Source organism: Oxyura jamaicensis, chromosome 7 (assembly GCF_011077185.1).
Source record: "Oxyura jamaicensis isolate SHBP4307 breed ruddy duck chromosome 7, BPBGC_Ojam_1.0, whole genome shotgun sequence".
Lineage (NCBI taxonomy): Eukaryota > Metazoa > Chordata > Aves > Anseriformes > Anatidae > Oxyura > Oxyura jamaicensis.
The window spans coordinates 1225009-1240071 of record NC_048899.1 but is presented as its reverse complement, the minus strand read 5'-3'; the positions used below and the strand labels follow the sequence as shown (position 1 = coordinate 1240071).

The window sequence follows — 15063 nt, the reverse complement described above, 5'->3', positions numbered from 1 at the left end:
TTGTGATGAAGTGTCCTTTCGTTCACTGCCCTTCCAGCTGCTTTGTTTTAGCATATCTGTTTTCTGATGATCCTAGCCTTGTATTAGCTGAATCTGTAAATATTTTTATTGCATCTTTGTTAGGCAACATATTACTGCAGAATGTTTTGTCACAGTCTTCTGGTTCCAAATTAAGGAAGCTTTCAATTTTTTCCCTGTAATCCTGTATGTTTCCCTGTACGTTTAGATGCAGGCAGTAGTTGTCTTACACAGTTGCAATTTGGTTAAGATGTGTTTTAGCTAATTAAACCATGTTAAAAAAATATGAAAAAGCCAATTAATTGAAAACACAAAGATTTTTTTTTTTTTTCTTTTCCTCAGTTTATCCTGTCAATACCAATGGAAACCCATTGCTGCCTTTTCTTTAGCTCTGTTTTTTAGAGGGATTGATCAGGCCATGTGCAGGGTGGGACCTTCCCCTAAATGCCATCTTGATGATTCTTCTGAGGTTTAGAAAGGTCTCAAAGCCGATGGATAGATTACTATTTCTTCTTCCTGTCTTCATTTTGTCAATTTTCCTGTGAAAGTAGGAAATAGAGATCACAGAATCACAGAATTTCTAGGTTGGAAGAGACCTCAAGATCATCGAGTCCAACCTCTAACCTAACACTAACAGTCCCCACTAAACCATATCCCTAAGCTCTACATCTAAACGTCTTTTGAAGACTTCCAGGGATGGTGACTCCACCACCTCCCTGGGCAGCCTGTTCCAATGCCTCACAACCCTTTCAGTAAAAAAGCTCTTCCTAACATCTGACCTAAAACTCCCCTGGCGCAACTTTAGCCCATTCCCCCTCGTCCTGTCACCAGGCACGTGGGAGAACAGGCCAACCCCCACCTCTCTACAGCCTCCTTTAAGGTATCTGTAGAGAGCGATAAGGTCGCCCCTGAGCCTCCTCTTCTCCAGGCTGAACAAGCCCAGCTCCCTCAGCCGCTCCTCGTAAGACTTGTTCTCCAGGCCCCTCACCAGCTTCGTCGCCCTTCTTTGGACCCGCTCAAGCACCTCCATGTCCTTCTTGTAGCGAGGGGCCCAAAACTGAACACAGTACTCGAGGTGCAGCCTCACCAGAGCCGAGTACAGGGGGACGATCACCTCCCTAGCCCTGCTGGTCACACTATTTCTGATACAAGCCAGGATGCCGTTGGCCTTCTTGGCCACCTGAGCACACTGCTGGCTCATATTCAGCCGACTGTCCACTATCACTCCCAGGTCCTTCTCCGCCTGGCAGCTCTCCAACCACTCATCTCCCAGCCTGTAGCTCTGCCTGGGATTATTACGCCCCAGGTGCAGGACCCGGCACTTGGCCTTGTTAAACTTCATGCAGTTGACCCCAGCCCATCGGTGCAGCCTATCCAGATCCTCCTGCAGAGCCTTCCTACCCTCGAGCAGATCGACACTCGCACCTAACTTGGTGTCATCTGCAAACTTACTGAGGGTGCACTCAATGCCCTCGTCCAGATCATTGATGAAGATGTTAAAGAGGACCGGCCCCAGCACCGAGCCCTGGGGGACGCCACTAGTGACTGGCCTCCAACTGGATTTGACTCCATTTACCACAACTCTCTGGGCCCGGCTATCCAGCCAGTTTCTAACCCAACGAAGCGTGCGCCAGTCCAAGCCAAGAGCAGCCAGTTTCTTGAGGAGAATGCTGTGGGAGACGGTGTCAAAAGCCTTGCTGAAGTCAAGGTAGACCACATCCACAGCCTTTCCCTCGTCCACCCAGCGCGACACTTTGTCATAGAAGGAGATCAGGTTCGTCAAGCAGGACCTGCCTTCCATAAACCCATGCTGACTGGGCCTGATCGCCTGCTTGCCCTTCAAGTGCCGCATGATGACTCCCAAGAGGATCTGCTCCATGAGCTTCCCTGGTACTGAGGTCAAACTGACAGGCCTGTAGTTCCCCGGGTCAGCCCTCCGGCCCTTCTTGTAGATGGGCGTCACATTCGCTAGCCGCCAGTCAGCTGGGACCTCCCCCGATAGCCAGGACTGCTGATAAATGATGGATAGTGGCTTGGCCAGCTCCTCTGCCAGTTCTCTCAGTACCCTTGGGTGGATCCCATCCGGCCCCATCGACTTGTGCACATCCAAGTGCCGTAGCAGGTCACCAACCAGTTCTTTGTGGATGGTGAGGGCCACATCCTGCTCCCCATCCCCTTCCACCAGCTCAGGGTACTGGGAATCCAGAGAACAACTGGTATTGCCGCTAAAGACTGAGGCAAAGAAGGCATTGAGCACCTCTGCCTTTTCCTCATCTCCAGATAACTGCAGGATTGATTATAAATGAACTCCTTCAGGCTTTTCATGGATGTTGTCAGTGTAAAAATACTTCTATTTAGCAAAATTTTGCCTTTGGGACTGTTAATCCAAGGAAGGTGTTTAAATGATTAGATGGGCTTTGTAGGAGTGCTTTAACATCATGTTTATGTATTTTAATCAAGATGAATTAGACATTGGATTTAAGGGATTACTTTTTTTCTGGCATCAGTGAAGGATAACTGATGCTGTGCTGAAGCAACCTCAGGGTAACTGTGGAAGAAACTGCTGGATCCACTCATTGAGGTGATGTTGTGTCCTCGTCACTCTCTCGATAATATGCTTTATTTTTAAGGAGTAATGAGCTCAGAGACTTTGGACATGGCTTCCTCAGTGCTTCCCACTGTGCCATGTGTTTGGTGTGACTGATGCTAGGTCTCTCCATGCCCCTGTTTTGGGTTCCTGGCTCCTCTATGACAGCAGAAGTTTCAGTAGTGCTGAGCAAGGAGAATTTGCTGTGTGGGCCTTGGAAAAAAACTACACCTGGAATATTAACTTCCATTGCTACTACTTAACTTTCTATAAACAGTTGATTTAGTGGATAAATCTGGAGTAGGTAAACTTCTCTGGGAGGTGGCTGTGTTATAAAATGAAGGTGGTACAGATCTCCCAAATGACACTTTTGATGAACGCTGGTACCATACAGATCCGAAGCTTGTTGCAGCTGTCCGTCAGCGATGTGCAAAGAAGAAGACACTCTGACACACAAAGGAGGTAATCTGTAAATACAAAAATAACTTCAGTGTTTTTATAAATATCCAAGCAATTCATGTAATGTAGACAGAAGCTCAGTATATTCTAGAACAGAGTACACAGCATAGAGTAGATTGCTTTGAGAAATGAGAAGCTTTTCCCTTGGATTATTCATTATAATCACGGAAATGGACTTTTAAAGCATCACTTATACACGTGGCGCTGTTCTTTGTGCTCACTGCCAGCCAGATGACCTCCCACTGAATTTGTGTTGTAAATCACAGCAAAGTAACTGTACCAGTTACTGTCTTCCTGTATTTGCTGCAAACTTGTGGATGAGGCTTTGAAAATGTTAACGAAGGCAGCTTTTTCAATTACAGGGAGCGAAACATCACTTGTCCAAATGGACACATCATCATTGGGTTGCTAAATCTAAATTTGTTTTAGATGCGTACTGAGCCAAATTCTGTGTAATTCTCATGTTGGAGCGTTTGGTTAAGTATGGGGCTCTGATGGGTAAGTATGTGGCTCTAATGTCATGATGCGTCATGTTACAAGCAAAGACTTCTCTGCTCCCTGGTGAATGTTTCAAGAATATAAAAACTGTATTTCTTTGATGCAGGATCTACACTCTTAACACTGTTTGAATGCAGATCTTAGCCTTTTGTGCTGTATTTTCTCTTAATATGAGCAAAGATTGTGTGTTAGGAGACTTTAAAAGGTGATGTATAATTTACTTTTGCTGGAAATAATAAAGACAGCTCTGATGTATGCCATCAGCAGCAAAAACTCCTTGTGTTCAGTAAAGCTGTGTTGTTGCTGACCCATAGGAGTGATCCCTGTGACTTAAAGACTTTGTGTATATAAATTTCAAATACAAAGAACCCCCACTGTATGCAGTCCCTTTCAGAAAGGGAAAGTAACAGAGATGGGATAACTCACTTCCTATTTGTCATAGGGGGAATGGTAATTTTATAAAAGGAGCGTGAGTAGTTGCATTGTAATCCCAATGTATCGTTTAGATTTGTCTTTGTGAAACTCATTTTTGGGTTGGTATTTTTCTTGATTGGCCAGAAAAGTGACCTTAAATATGTGAACAGATGCAACAGAAGATATAAAAATTTTCTGTCATTAAGATTATAAATATATATGTGAATATATATGCAATTTCATAATCTTGATCTTGCATGTATTTGGCAAGCAGTAGGTTATTCTGAGGGTAAGAAGTAAATTATATGCTCTAGTTGAAAACTGAAGTGATTTGAGTGAGTTAATACTTGCAGGGGGGGAAAAAACAACAAACAAAACACTGTGTGAATTTGCTGAATGTGTGCTATATGTAGCTAGTGACGCTGTTTTCTGTGTATGATGACTTGAGATGTGCAGTAAATGAAGAAAGGGTGCAAACTTGATCTGCTGTACACAAACATTCATTTAAAAATGAATGCATTTAGATTTAAAAACAAGCAGCTGCATTTGCCTAGCCCTTCTCTGATATTAACAGAAACAAGTGATTTAACAGAAAATAGAGATGTGAAATATACAATCCGAAAGCATGGTTTGCATCACTTGGGTCAGGGCTTCGCTTGGAGCCTTGTGAGCCCATGTGTAGCAGGTTCTGTTCACGATTCTTTGCACGTCTGAAGCCAGGTGGTTTCGGAGGAGCCTGTGAATGAATGGATGTGAAGAGTGCAGACACCACAGAAATAATGACAATTTGCATACATGGACTGCATAAGTAACTTCGGCCCAGCTTCCAAGGCATACTTGGGCCTCCCACTCTTAAACTGAAAGAAGAGATGCCAAAGGCATTTGGTATAGTTTAGTGTAGGATCTCCACAAGGGTGGGGTATCCCTAAGCTTTTTGTGAGCCTTTGCAATAGGCAAGGGACTTAAGAGAAAATATAATAAATAGAATGCTTGTACCAACCCAAGCTATTTTTCAGTGAGTATTAGGGTTTTAGGCATGCAACAGGAAGTTCAGGCTTACTAAAAGTTACTTTGCTCTTATTTCTAAGAGAAACAAATTTCCTGCTTTGTTTCAGTGCACACCCTGGAGCCTGCAGACAGCTTCTAAACTCACAGTTTAGTGCATTTGAAAAATTCAGGGTCAGTTGTGGTTAAGGAATGTGACTTTTGTGGCCCTGTGGACAATAACTTGATTTTGTGAAGTGGCATATATTTTGGGAATGAGCTATAGGAAAGGATCTGAATTACAGCAAAATCTATCTGAGGACTGAATTATTTGGCTCATCTCTGTACCAATTGCCATTATACGTCTTTGTCCAATTTTCATACAAACAGGATAAAAAGGGTGAAGTGTTGCAAGAGGAGCTGTTTTGCAGCTTATCAGAAAATGGAATTCTGAGCAGCTGGTAGTATTTTCACCAAGCTGAACTTCTCCAGCCTCAGGCTGGGGGTTCATCATGTAAGGAAGTTGTATCTGAGTGTATACTTCAGCAGCCACCTTGCCTGCAAATAGCTGAGGTCTCTGACTAGCAGAGATATCAAAACCCGAACTGTAAACCACCTTAACAGATGCCCTGCTGATAAGGATCTTGTAAATGCTTGGAGAAAAAACTTTTACCAACATCAATGATTAAGGTATAGTAATGGGATAATTGCTGACTACAGTTAAACAGCAGCTGCCACCACGCAGACCCTGTAGATTTCTCCATTTGTGGGCATTGTAAAACAAACTGGTTGATATACAAGACTCAAGGTTCAGTAGAAAACTTAGTGCAGTGCTAGCAGCAAAGATCTTTTTTTTTAGAAACCTTCAGTGTCCTTAGAAACAGCTTGAGGTTTTATGTGTGTTACAAAGGTAAAGGGGGATGCTAGTGAAACCCTTTATTATGGGACAGCAGCTTATCCTAACAGTGCTCTGCTCCTTGGGCAGCATTCCAGCATCACTGGCAGAGAAGCGGATCCTCCCTGTCCCCTGATGGGCTGGGAGGAGAACTTACTGTCCTGTACCCTGGTGGCTTTACTTTGTTATTCACCACCTTGGTCTGTAATGCTCCAAACGAAAAGGGTCAGTTGAGCAGATCTGCAGATCCAAGAGCCATGTCCAAATTGGAGAGGTCTTGGCCTGCATTGCTTTCTTTTTCTGTGCCACTTCTTCCCCTACCCCATCTCTTTGCAGGACCTGTGTGTTCAGGACGTGAGCCTGCAGCTCCTAATGCAGGGGGCTGTTCTGCATTCAGCCATTCTGGCACAGTACATACTTGATCTGGAATAAGACCTGAAGGACTGACCATAGTACTGATAATAAATAATCATTCCAGGCTTGGCTTTGCCTGCTTGCTCTGTGCAAATTTTCAAGTAATTCAATTCTGCAGCAATATTTGGATGGGCTCAAAGAAAGACAATGCTTTTTAACAACATAACTAAAAGGAGTGTAACAGTTTTTGCAACTATTGCATGTTTAAGTCTACAATTAATTATTTAATATTTATTTGTGATTTTTATCACATTTCCAAATCAAGTGACAAAATTAGAACTGGCACAGTAAATTCTGCACAATGACAAGCTAGCAAAATTATGCTCTCCTACTCAGCTAGAGTGAGTAATGGGTTTTGATGGGTGCATAATATATCATTAGGGATTTATTTTCTTTACTATCACAGTAGGCGTGCATTCTGAGCCTGGACCACTAAGTTTCCTGCCTTCTGCTAAATGTTGCTTTACTCTTGGTTACAATTCTTAGTTCTTATTTATTTATTTTTTTTCAATGGTGTGAATTACAGAAGTCATGGCCCCTTTCTGCAGTGTTACAAAATCCCTATTGGAAATGGGATTGGTGTACAGCCATGGGAAGTCTTCACGGTGCTTGGTTCTGAAGTGTTTGGCAGTGGTAGCTTTATCTACTGCTAGATGAAAGGAAGAGTTTGGTGTCTGGCATGCCAACCTGAACCTTTTGAAGCTTTGGTTGAAGAAAAGGCCTAACATAATGGGAATTCTGCAGAGATCCTACTTGGACAGGGGCCTGGCTGCTCCCATAGGTAGGTATCTGCTTGCAGATGTAGGGCCAGCCAGTGGCAGGCACCCTGAGCTGCAAAGGGAAATGTCTGCATTGCTGTTTGGCCTTGAAGAAGGTGTGCTGAGTTGGACATGATATGTGTGGGGTACCATTTAGCAGCATCTCCAGCTGAGTTCCTTTACTGGGTGCGGTATGCTGCCTTCTGCCCTCCTCTGAGCTTTGCTCTTGCTCAGCAGGGTGCGGACCCTTTCCCACACTTCAATTCTCTTCCCTCGGCTAAGCTAGTTCATGGCCATTGCCAAGATAGCTGGGGCTGGTGAGATATTGCCCTGGTAGCAGGGAGAGAGCTTTTACAGGTGGTCTCAGTTCTTCTGGGGACATGGGGAATGGCTGTCATAAGACTCTTGCAACAAGGAGCCCTTCTTTGAATGTTGCAAGTTACACTGAAGGTAATTTCCAGAAACGCATTTCCAAATTTCCATCAATCCAGTTGTATTTGGACATACAAATGGTAAAATAAACATAGTGGTATGTTGGAGTAACATAACACTGGGCTGCATTGAGGACTCAGAAGGATATTATTATGATAAAGGCTCCATCAGTGATGAAGAGCCCACAGAAAATTCTTTGTCAACACTGTAAGCAATCTGCTGCTGTTGCTGGATGAAGGTTGGTATAGACTGGGTGGTGAAGGGAGAATGGTAGGGAGATTGCTTCTCACTTGTCATTAGATCCAGCCAGCCAGCCAAAAACTTTACCACTTGATTTCAGATCTGGAAGCAAATGTAGCTGCAACAGATTTCATACAAAGGCCCTCGCTGTCATTAGGGTTTTGTGCAATATTTCCTCTTACATGTGTATGTGCAGACTGTTTTGTTGAACAGCATGGCAAGAGTTTTGGAATCAAAATTTATAGTACAAATTTAATACATTTTGGGAAGCTGACACTTGAAATGGAAATAGCGGAGGAAAATGAACATATTGAACCACCCACTTACTGCTTACTCATTCTGTTTCTTGACACACTCAGCTTCTGCTGGGCTTGCTACAGCACAAAGATTGGGAGAGCTGATCTTTCCCTTCCTAGTCCCTTGTGTTGCTGTTAACATTTGGCAAGAATATTGTTACATGTCTCTGGACTTGGAAGTCTGCAGGGAAGGAAAGGCATCAGAGATTCTCTCCTTTGGGCTTTCTGGTCGTGGGCAGCTGGTTAACATAAGTAGGGAATTTGTCTCGTGTATATATGTGTAATACTTTTTGTTCAATAGAAATAATTTTGAGAGAGAAAAGACAGGTGTTCTGGGGCCTGGTTCTTAGAAGCTTTCTACAATTGACTGCTCCCCCTGTCTACTTCTCTGAGAAAAGGCAGCTGGCAGGAACAACACACACCGCTCACATTTAAACCTGCGTTGAGGTGAGTTTGAGTGATACAGCTCTTCCCGTATGAAAATACTTTACACTCAAAGGTTTTTCAAATGTGCTTGGGTAAGGTCAAGGCCTGCCAAGTCGGGCACTCAAAGTGTCGGCCCTCATGTGCAATTATGTTTTTTGAAGAGAGGTCAGGAGAATGCTAACGTGTTAGCAAAGCAACTTACTTTTTCCTAGCTTTGCTCTTCAAACTGCTGAATTATTTTGATACTTCTTATTTTTTTTTTCTTCTTTAAAGGCAGGCAAGTGGTATGGAAAATTTCAGCTCAAAGAGTTGAAATCTGGCAAGTGTATAGCAACTGAAAAAAAAAAGGCAAGCTCTTGCTAATGAGTAAAATTAGCAATAGGTGGTTTTATCAGCTTGGCCTTCTGAACATACAGTTCAAAGAGCTAAAAACATTTCCTCAGCACTCTATATTTAGTCAGAATTCACCTAGCAGCAGACTAATCTGCTGAAAAAATCTCAGTGATGGTCTCAAAAAAGTCAGCATCCGTTTGTTTTCTCTTTCAGTTTACTCACAGGCTGCGCAGGTCAGGCTGATACCCTTGTATTCTCGCTTTCATGAGCAATGTATTTGCTATGAGATTATAAAGCTTTTATGTACTAAAAAAAATATGAAATAAGAGGCATCTAAACCAACTGCAAAGGGCCCCTCCATCATCTCAGCATTAGGAGAGTATTTGTGGCTCCCCTCAGTGCTATTGTCTCTGAATATTTCTGTCTTCTGCTGAAGTTTTAGGGATAAGCAAGGTACTAACTTTGCTCATATGCACACGTGACTTGGCTATTTGATTCCCATTTTATAGGCAGTAAAGTGGAGAAAACTTTCCATTGTGAAGAACCCAAAGAAAATATGCTGTTGAGTTTGTGAAGTGGTTTGCTTCCAGGCTTTGTCTGGGAACCTCATCTCTGTTGCCCACAAGCATTGGTTTACCATGTCTAATGACCATGGGCCCAGAGCTTGTGGCTCTGGTGGTGGTGTAGAAGGAATCAAGATGTTGCACAGGCACAGCTTAGTTCTCTGTTCAGCAGAGAATTGCAACCTGTAAAAGGCGCTGGCTGTCTTCTAAGGCTAGAGTGGTTTCTTTTTAATGGTTTGGGAGCAAAAATAAAACTTTTATACTGTACCCACTAAGTGTACCTGAAGGCTAGTGTATTTTCAGAAGCACATATCATTTAGGTAAAGTAGGGTTATTGTAAAATTCTTAGGTTAAAATAGGATTATTGTAAAATTCTTAGAGAATTCTCGGAATCTGGAATAAAGATAACTTTGAACATAGAGACAATGCATTTTTGCTGCACTGATGCTTTTTAAACAGATTTTGAGCAATCAGATTAAAAAATAAAGAAAAATGCTTTCATTTTCACTTCTTAAAGCCCTATTTTTTATTTTTTTTAAGAGAGAAAACATTATAAAAGTCACTATTTCTTCATGGAGATGAATACTGCACTTAGTCTGCCCTTTGAGCAAGCAACTTAAGGCTTCCTCTGGGTGCATCTCGTAGTGATTCAGCTGAGAGCAGGAGCGGGCATGCTCCTGGGCTGTGCCTCCTGGCTGCCCTCTGCTACTTGCTTCAGCTGTGGGGTGGTCTGGGGAGTGCGTCTGGGGTGCTGGGGAAATCAGGGTGCCAGCAAGGGGGTCCCCACGTACCCATGTGGTGCAGTGTGATGAGCAGGGGCTTGGCACTAGCTGCTTCTATCTACCAGCCCCTGTCTGCGGGCCCACGCTGCTTTACTGATGCATGTACAGCTTGTGTAGTGCGTCAGAAGAGGTTTTAAAGATGGGCAGAACTAAGGCTAGTACAGTAAAAGATGTAAAGCAAAGTCTCCAAATGATGTTTGTGATGGCGTTTTGGTGTATGCAAAATTACGTGCAAGAAGCTATTCTTATTTTTCAGTATGTGCACTTTGTAATAATCACCAGTATTAAAAAAGTAATAAATCTTGCTTATTGCCGTTAACAAAAATCTGAGGTAATTTTGCCAGAGGGCTGCTGAACAGCTCATTTTTCATAATTACTCATTTGTGTGTGATGTAGCTGTTTCTTCCTATTTTATGTAGAAGTTTTTTTTAAGGAGCCCGAGTTATGCTAAATTGTTTTTAAAACTGTGTTTATTAATAGACTTGCTTACTCTCTTTGTCTTAATGCAGCTAATTAAATTGTTAGTAGACTGCTAATGTAGAAGACGAAACTATCCTGGAGTGTAAAATTGCTTGAGGAGATCTTAGATAAGCCATGCATACAAACTTAAGGATACCTTGGGGACTTCAGTGCTTTGCCAGGGTATGGCTGTTGTGCCGTGGTGTCTCAAAGAAGCAACGCCAAAATACCAAGAGCTTTGGGTCTTGCTTCAGGCCAGTAGGACAAAGATAATCAGAGGTGGGTGTTCCTTGGTCTGGGGCTTGTTATCTGGATCTTGGGCAGTCACCAAGGTCTGAATTTAAGCAGCAAGGTGAGGTTAGATCAACTATTTTTACACATATTTATACACACTTACACTTGTCTAAAGAACGCGTTTTCAGTGTCAGGGAACTGTGAAGTCCTGCACATACCTTGAGTGCAGACCCTAAGGAGGAGAGAGAGCTGGTGGTGAAGTGAGCAAAGCTATCCCAAAAATGTAAATGCAGAAAACTTGATTTTCTTGTGCGGAGGAAAGTTGCTTTGGTGCAGATATCAGGTGATCTATTACAGGATTTCATTTGTTCTGAAATGCATTGCAGCCATGGTAGAATTTAAATAGAAATTTATTATGGTGGATTAAGTGCTGTGTGGCATAAAGCCTGGGATTTGGTGACATTCACTTGTCTGAGTTATTTGTATTGTATGCACAGGACAAGAAAGCTATTTTGGTCAAGTTCTTTCAGAATGTCTATGATGGGAGGAAAAAAGCATTTACGAAACTTACTTGCTTTTATTAGTTTTGGCCTTTCTTGCTAATTTGTTATCCTTAAAAAGTTCTGGGATAGAAAAAAAAACAAAAAGATGAAAAACAATGTATTGTAGGGGGGTTTCCTTTCTTATTCTAGATGCAATAAAAAAATGGTAAAATGCTCAAGTCACTCTCTCTGATTTTTGGGGGTTTTCTTGCAGTCATCTCATTTAAAAATGTTTTTTTCTTCCTGCAAGCTGTGGGGAAAAATCCATATACAGCAAAGAAAATTGATGGATACTCCTTAGGGGAGTAGTTCTTGCTATGATCAAACCGTTTACATTGTAAACAAACAAAATTTAAGACTTCTACCTGCTTAATCGTTCTTTGGTCACATTGGAAGAAAACTTGTGATAATAGCAATGAGAGCTTTCCAGAAAGGGGCAGGAGTTTTAAAGCAGAAACAGCATCACCTCCTGCCAGTACTGTGCTTGTGTCCAAACTCCCCGGCCCTGACGTTGGCTGTTAAGCATGCAGCAAGGCCTGGAAGAATTTAGTAGGGATGTGGGGCTGTTTTCCCCTCTGAACAGCAGAGTTCAACTCTTCCTATCTGACTTAGCAGTTGCTTTCTAGTGAGGAGTGCTATGTTCAGCAGGCTGGGCGTAGACCAGGGATCTAATATGTTACATGGTCAGACTTCAGATATTTTTTTTTTCTTTCTGATTTCTCTTTCCAGGGTGGAAAGGGACTTCTTCATGCCAAAGGGAGGCATCTTTGCTTCCTCCTCGCAGCTGTGCAGAGTTGTAGGCAGGCCACCACAGCTCCATAAAAATGTGGTTCTTTACTGGGTGCCAGCTCAGCCAGGTTTCTGGACTTTGCAAGAGCCTCAGGGCAGAGCAGCACACCTGCTGTGGTTTGATTTTTTTTGGATTCTTCTCTGCTGCGGAGGCTCAAGTGTTGGCATTTTGTTTGCAGCCTGGCAGAGAGAGCACATACACTAAAGCATGGTGGTTTAGGACTGGCTCCAAACCCAAGTGCAGTAACTATCCATACAATTTTTTTATGGCTCTGTTTAGGATATTTGTGGTACGAGTGTGGCCAAACCCAGTCAAAAATCCATAGAAAGCATTTTCAACTCTCTTAAATCAGTTCTATTCCCTTTCAGTTGTAGTTTTGTTTGTTCCTTGCGGGCAACAAGCATAGCACAAGGTGAGCAATGAGCAGACCTTCTCTCAGGCTGCTGCTCTCTTCATAGAAAATTTGGCAGGAAATGCACATTGACCCAACAGTTGATATTTGTGGAAGTAGCGTTAAGCTGCTAGAGCATGGGAAGCTAGATAGTTATGAAATCCCAGCTTCATTTGTATTTTGTCTCCCTGACTGTGTGCCCAAGGCTAATTACTGGCTCTAGCACAAAGATTAACTTTTGGATGGAAATTGCCTATGTGGGCTGATGGAAGAAGTGCTGCCAAATGAATATCCCACAGCATCGTATTGACATATCTCCTATGCAAACCTTTATGGCCATAGTCAAGTTGTGTACTGAAAACATCTTTTAAAGAAGCTCTTGAGATCAAATGTCATCTTCTTTAGAAGCATCTGTAGCTGTCGCACACAAAGTAATCACTGTACACCTTATCAGGTCCAGTTTTTCCAATGTGACATGAACAGCGAAGGAGAAATAAAGCTTTTTGCTCCCTTCCCATCTTGGCAAAATAGAATAGAATCAGAGTATCATTCAGGTTGGAAAAGATCTCTAAGATCATCTAGCCCAACCTTTAACATACTAGTTTTATTGAATGATACTGATAGGAGAGAAATAGCATTGTATTGTCACCTCTGTGGTCTTTCTGTATCCTGTGTGCACAAAGGACAGCATTCAGGTCTCTCTTGCTCTATAAATTGCTGCAGAGGAAGACAACAGACATGAGAGACTGTTTTTGGTGGTGAGATGAATGGGAAACTGAGAATCCTTTTGTTGTTCCTTTGCTAGCTTCTTGAAGTTGGATGGTCTGTTTTGGAATGCTACATGCTTCCTGATGACTTCTACTCCCACCCTCCCCGGAATTTTAAAATACTTCAAGACTTGGATGTGAAATCCTCTAGGTGGGAAAGCACTACATGTTAGTGAGTGCAAGTGTAAAATTGGTTGGAAGTACCAGTGAGGGAACAGTGCAATGGAGCTGAGTGGTACACTGAAAATGAGAGTATTATAAATCAAAACACGTTTGTTATTGAGTTTTCACCGCTGGTCGCTGAGAGCACAGCTAATGAATACTGGATCCATAGTCCATTGGATTCAATTGGGAGAATCCTATTGTAATTAATTTGGGCCAGACTTTGAATGAATTCCTTCTTCCAGTGTGCTTTACCTTCAGTTTCTATTATAAGGTATGGATTGCTTTTCCTCATGTGTTTCATACGCTTGTTTGTATAGTGATTTTTTTTTTTTTTTTTTAAATGGTTGAGGTGAATACACTCAGGTATCTTAACCACTAATTAATATAAGCTATAAGAAGCCTTGATTAAGTAATTTTGATCCTCAGGAAAGAACAGGTAAACGAGGATCATTTTCTTTGCATTTACTCATCTGAAATAACTTTCTATGAACCTTTTAAAAAGAAGGATTAAAAGCAATGATTCAGGGAAGCTAAAAGTAAAGTTAATGTTGCTGCTTAGGGCGTGCTTTTTCCTGATCAGGATTACCAGATGCTCAAATTAATTCCATTTATTGCCTAAGCTTTGTCTAACCCCTCTTTAGAGGTGAGGGGTTAATCCACTAAAAAATTAGTATTCTGTATTGTATGCCATTAACTCCTGCAGAACAGGTTTGGGTTGTTGATTTTATTCCATCAGTCTTGTTGTACTAATTGCAGAAAAGCAGTGGTTGAGCTATGTAGTGGAGCTGTCTAATGCTGTGCCCCAGTGTCCTTTCTTAGCATTGAGGCACTTTTTGGTTTACCTGGAGCTGTGCTGGGAGTGCTGTCTGGCAGTACTGAAGCCGGTGCCAGAACTGTTTTGCATCTTTCTTTACAGCTGTCCACACAGTGCACTCTCTCTGGCTCTTCTTCCTCCCTTGTGAGTTGGAAGAACATGATGGGTGTTTCTCACCTTACTGTTTCCATTTAATTTTTCTCTGCTTTGCAAGAGCCAGGAGAGCAGAGATGCTGCTTCATCACCTCATGGCCAGCTCTGCCCCTTGGCCTGGCTGGGGGGACACAGCGCTGGGCTTTTCTTTTTCTTCATCTCCCATAAACATGCAGCTCTCGCTGTGTTATAGGACCATCATTAAAGTGGTGAAATTAGCTCTCAGAAGTGATGAAACAGCAGACTGAAGATTGCCCAGGTAGTCATATTATGGTTTACTGGTCATGTTTGCTCACATACAATGTTTTTCCTAAGACTCCTGATTTATCCAGCACACAAGGAGGATTCTGTTTACCTATAATCATCTCCTCAGTATTTTGTTTTGTCACTGATGTATGCGTGCCCCAGGCTTTTTTTTTTTTTTCTGCATGTTGTTTACATGATGTTTTTTAGGATTACTAAAATTGGTGCATAGAGAAAAACTTTAATTCACACACAATCCCTATTTTATATGGCAAAAAGCAGGAAAGACGTGAACTGCCTGGAGTTCTTTAAGCTAGCAAAATGTGCTATTTGCTGCGATTGCATGCTGCTTTGTTAACACAAGAATTTATTTCCAAAATGCCCAGCTGTAACAAGTTGAGATATG

At 42.3% G+C, this 15063-nt stretch overlaps 1 protein-coding gene across 1 annotated transcript in view; it reads left to right on the top strand.

Annotated features, from left to right (window-relative positions):
- PLCL1 (phospholipase C like 1 (inactive)) overlaps positions 1–15063 on the top strand; it is a 194217-nt gene that overhangs the window by 18722 nt on the left and 160432 nt on the right. The gene's annotated exons all lie outside the window — the stretch shown is intronic.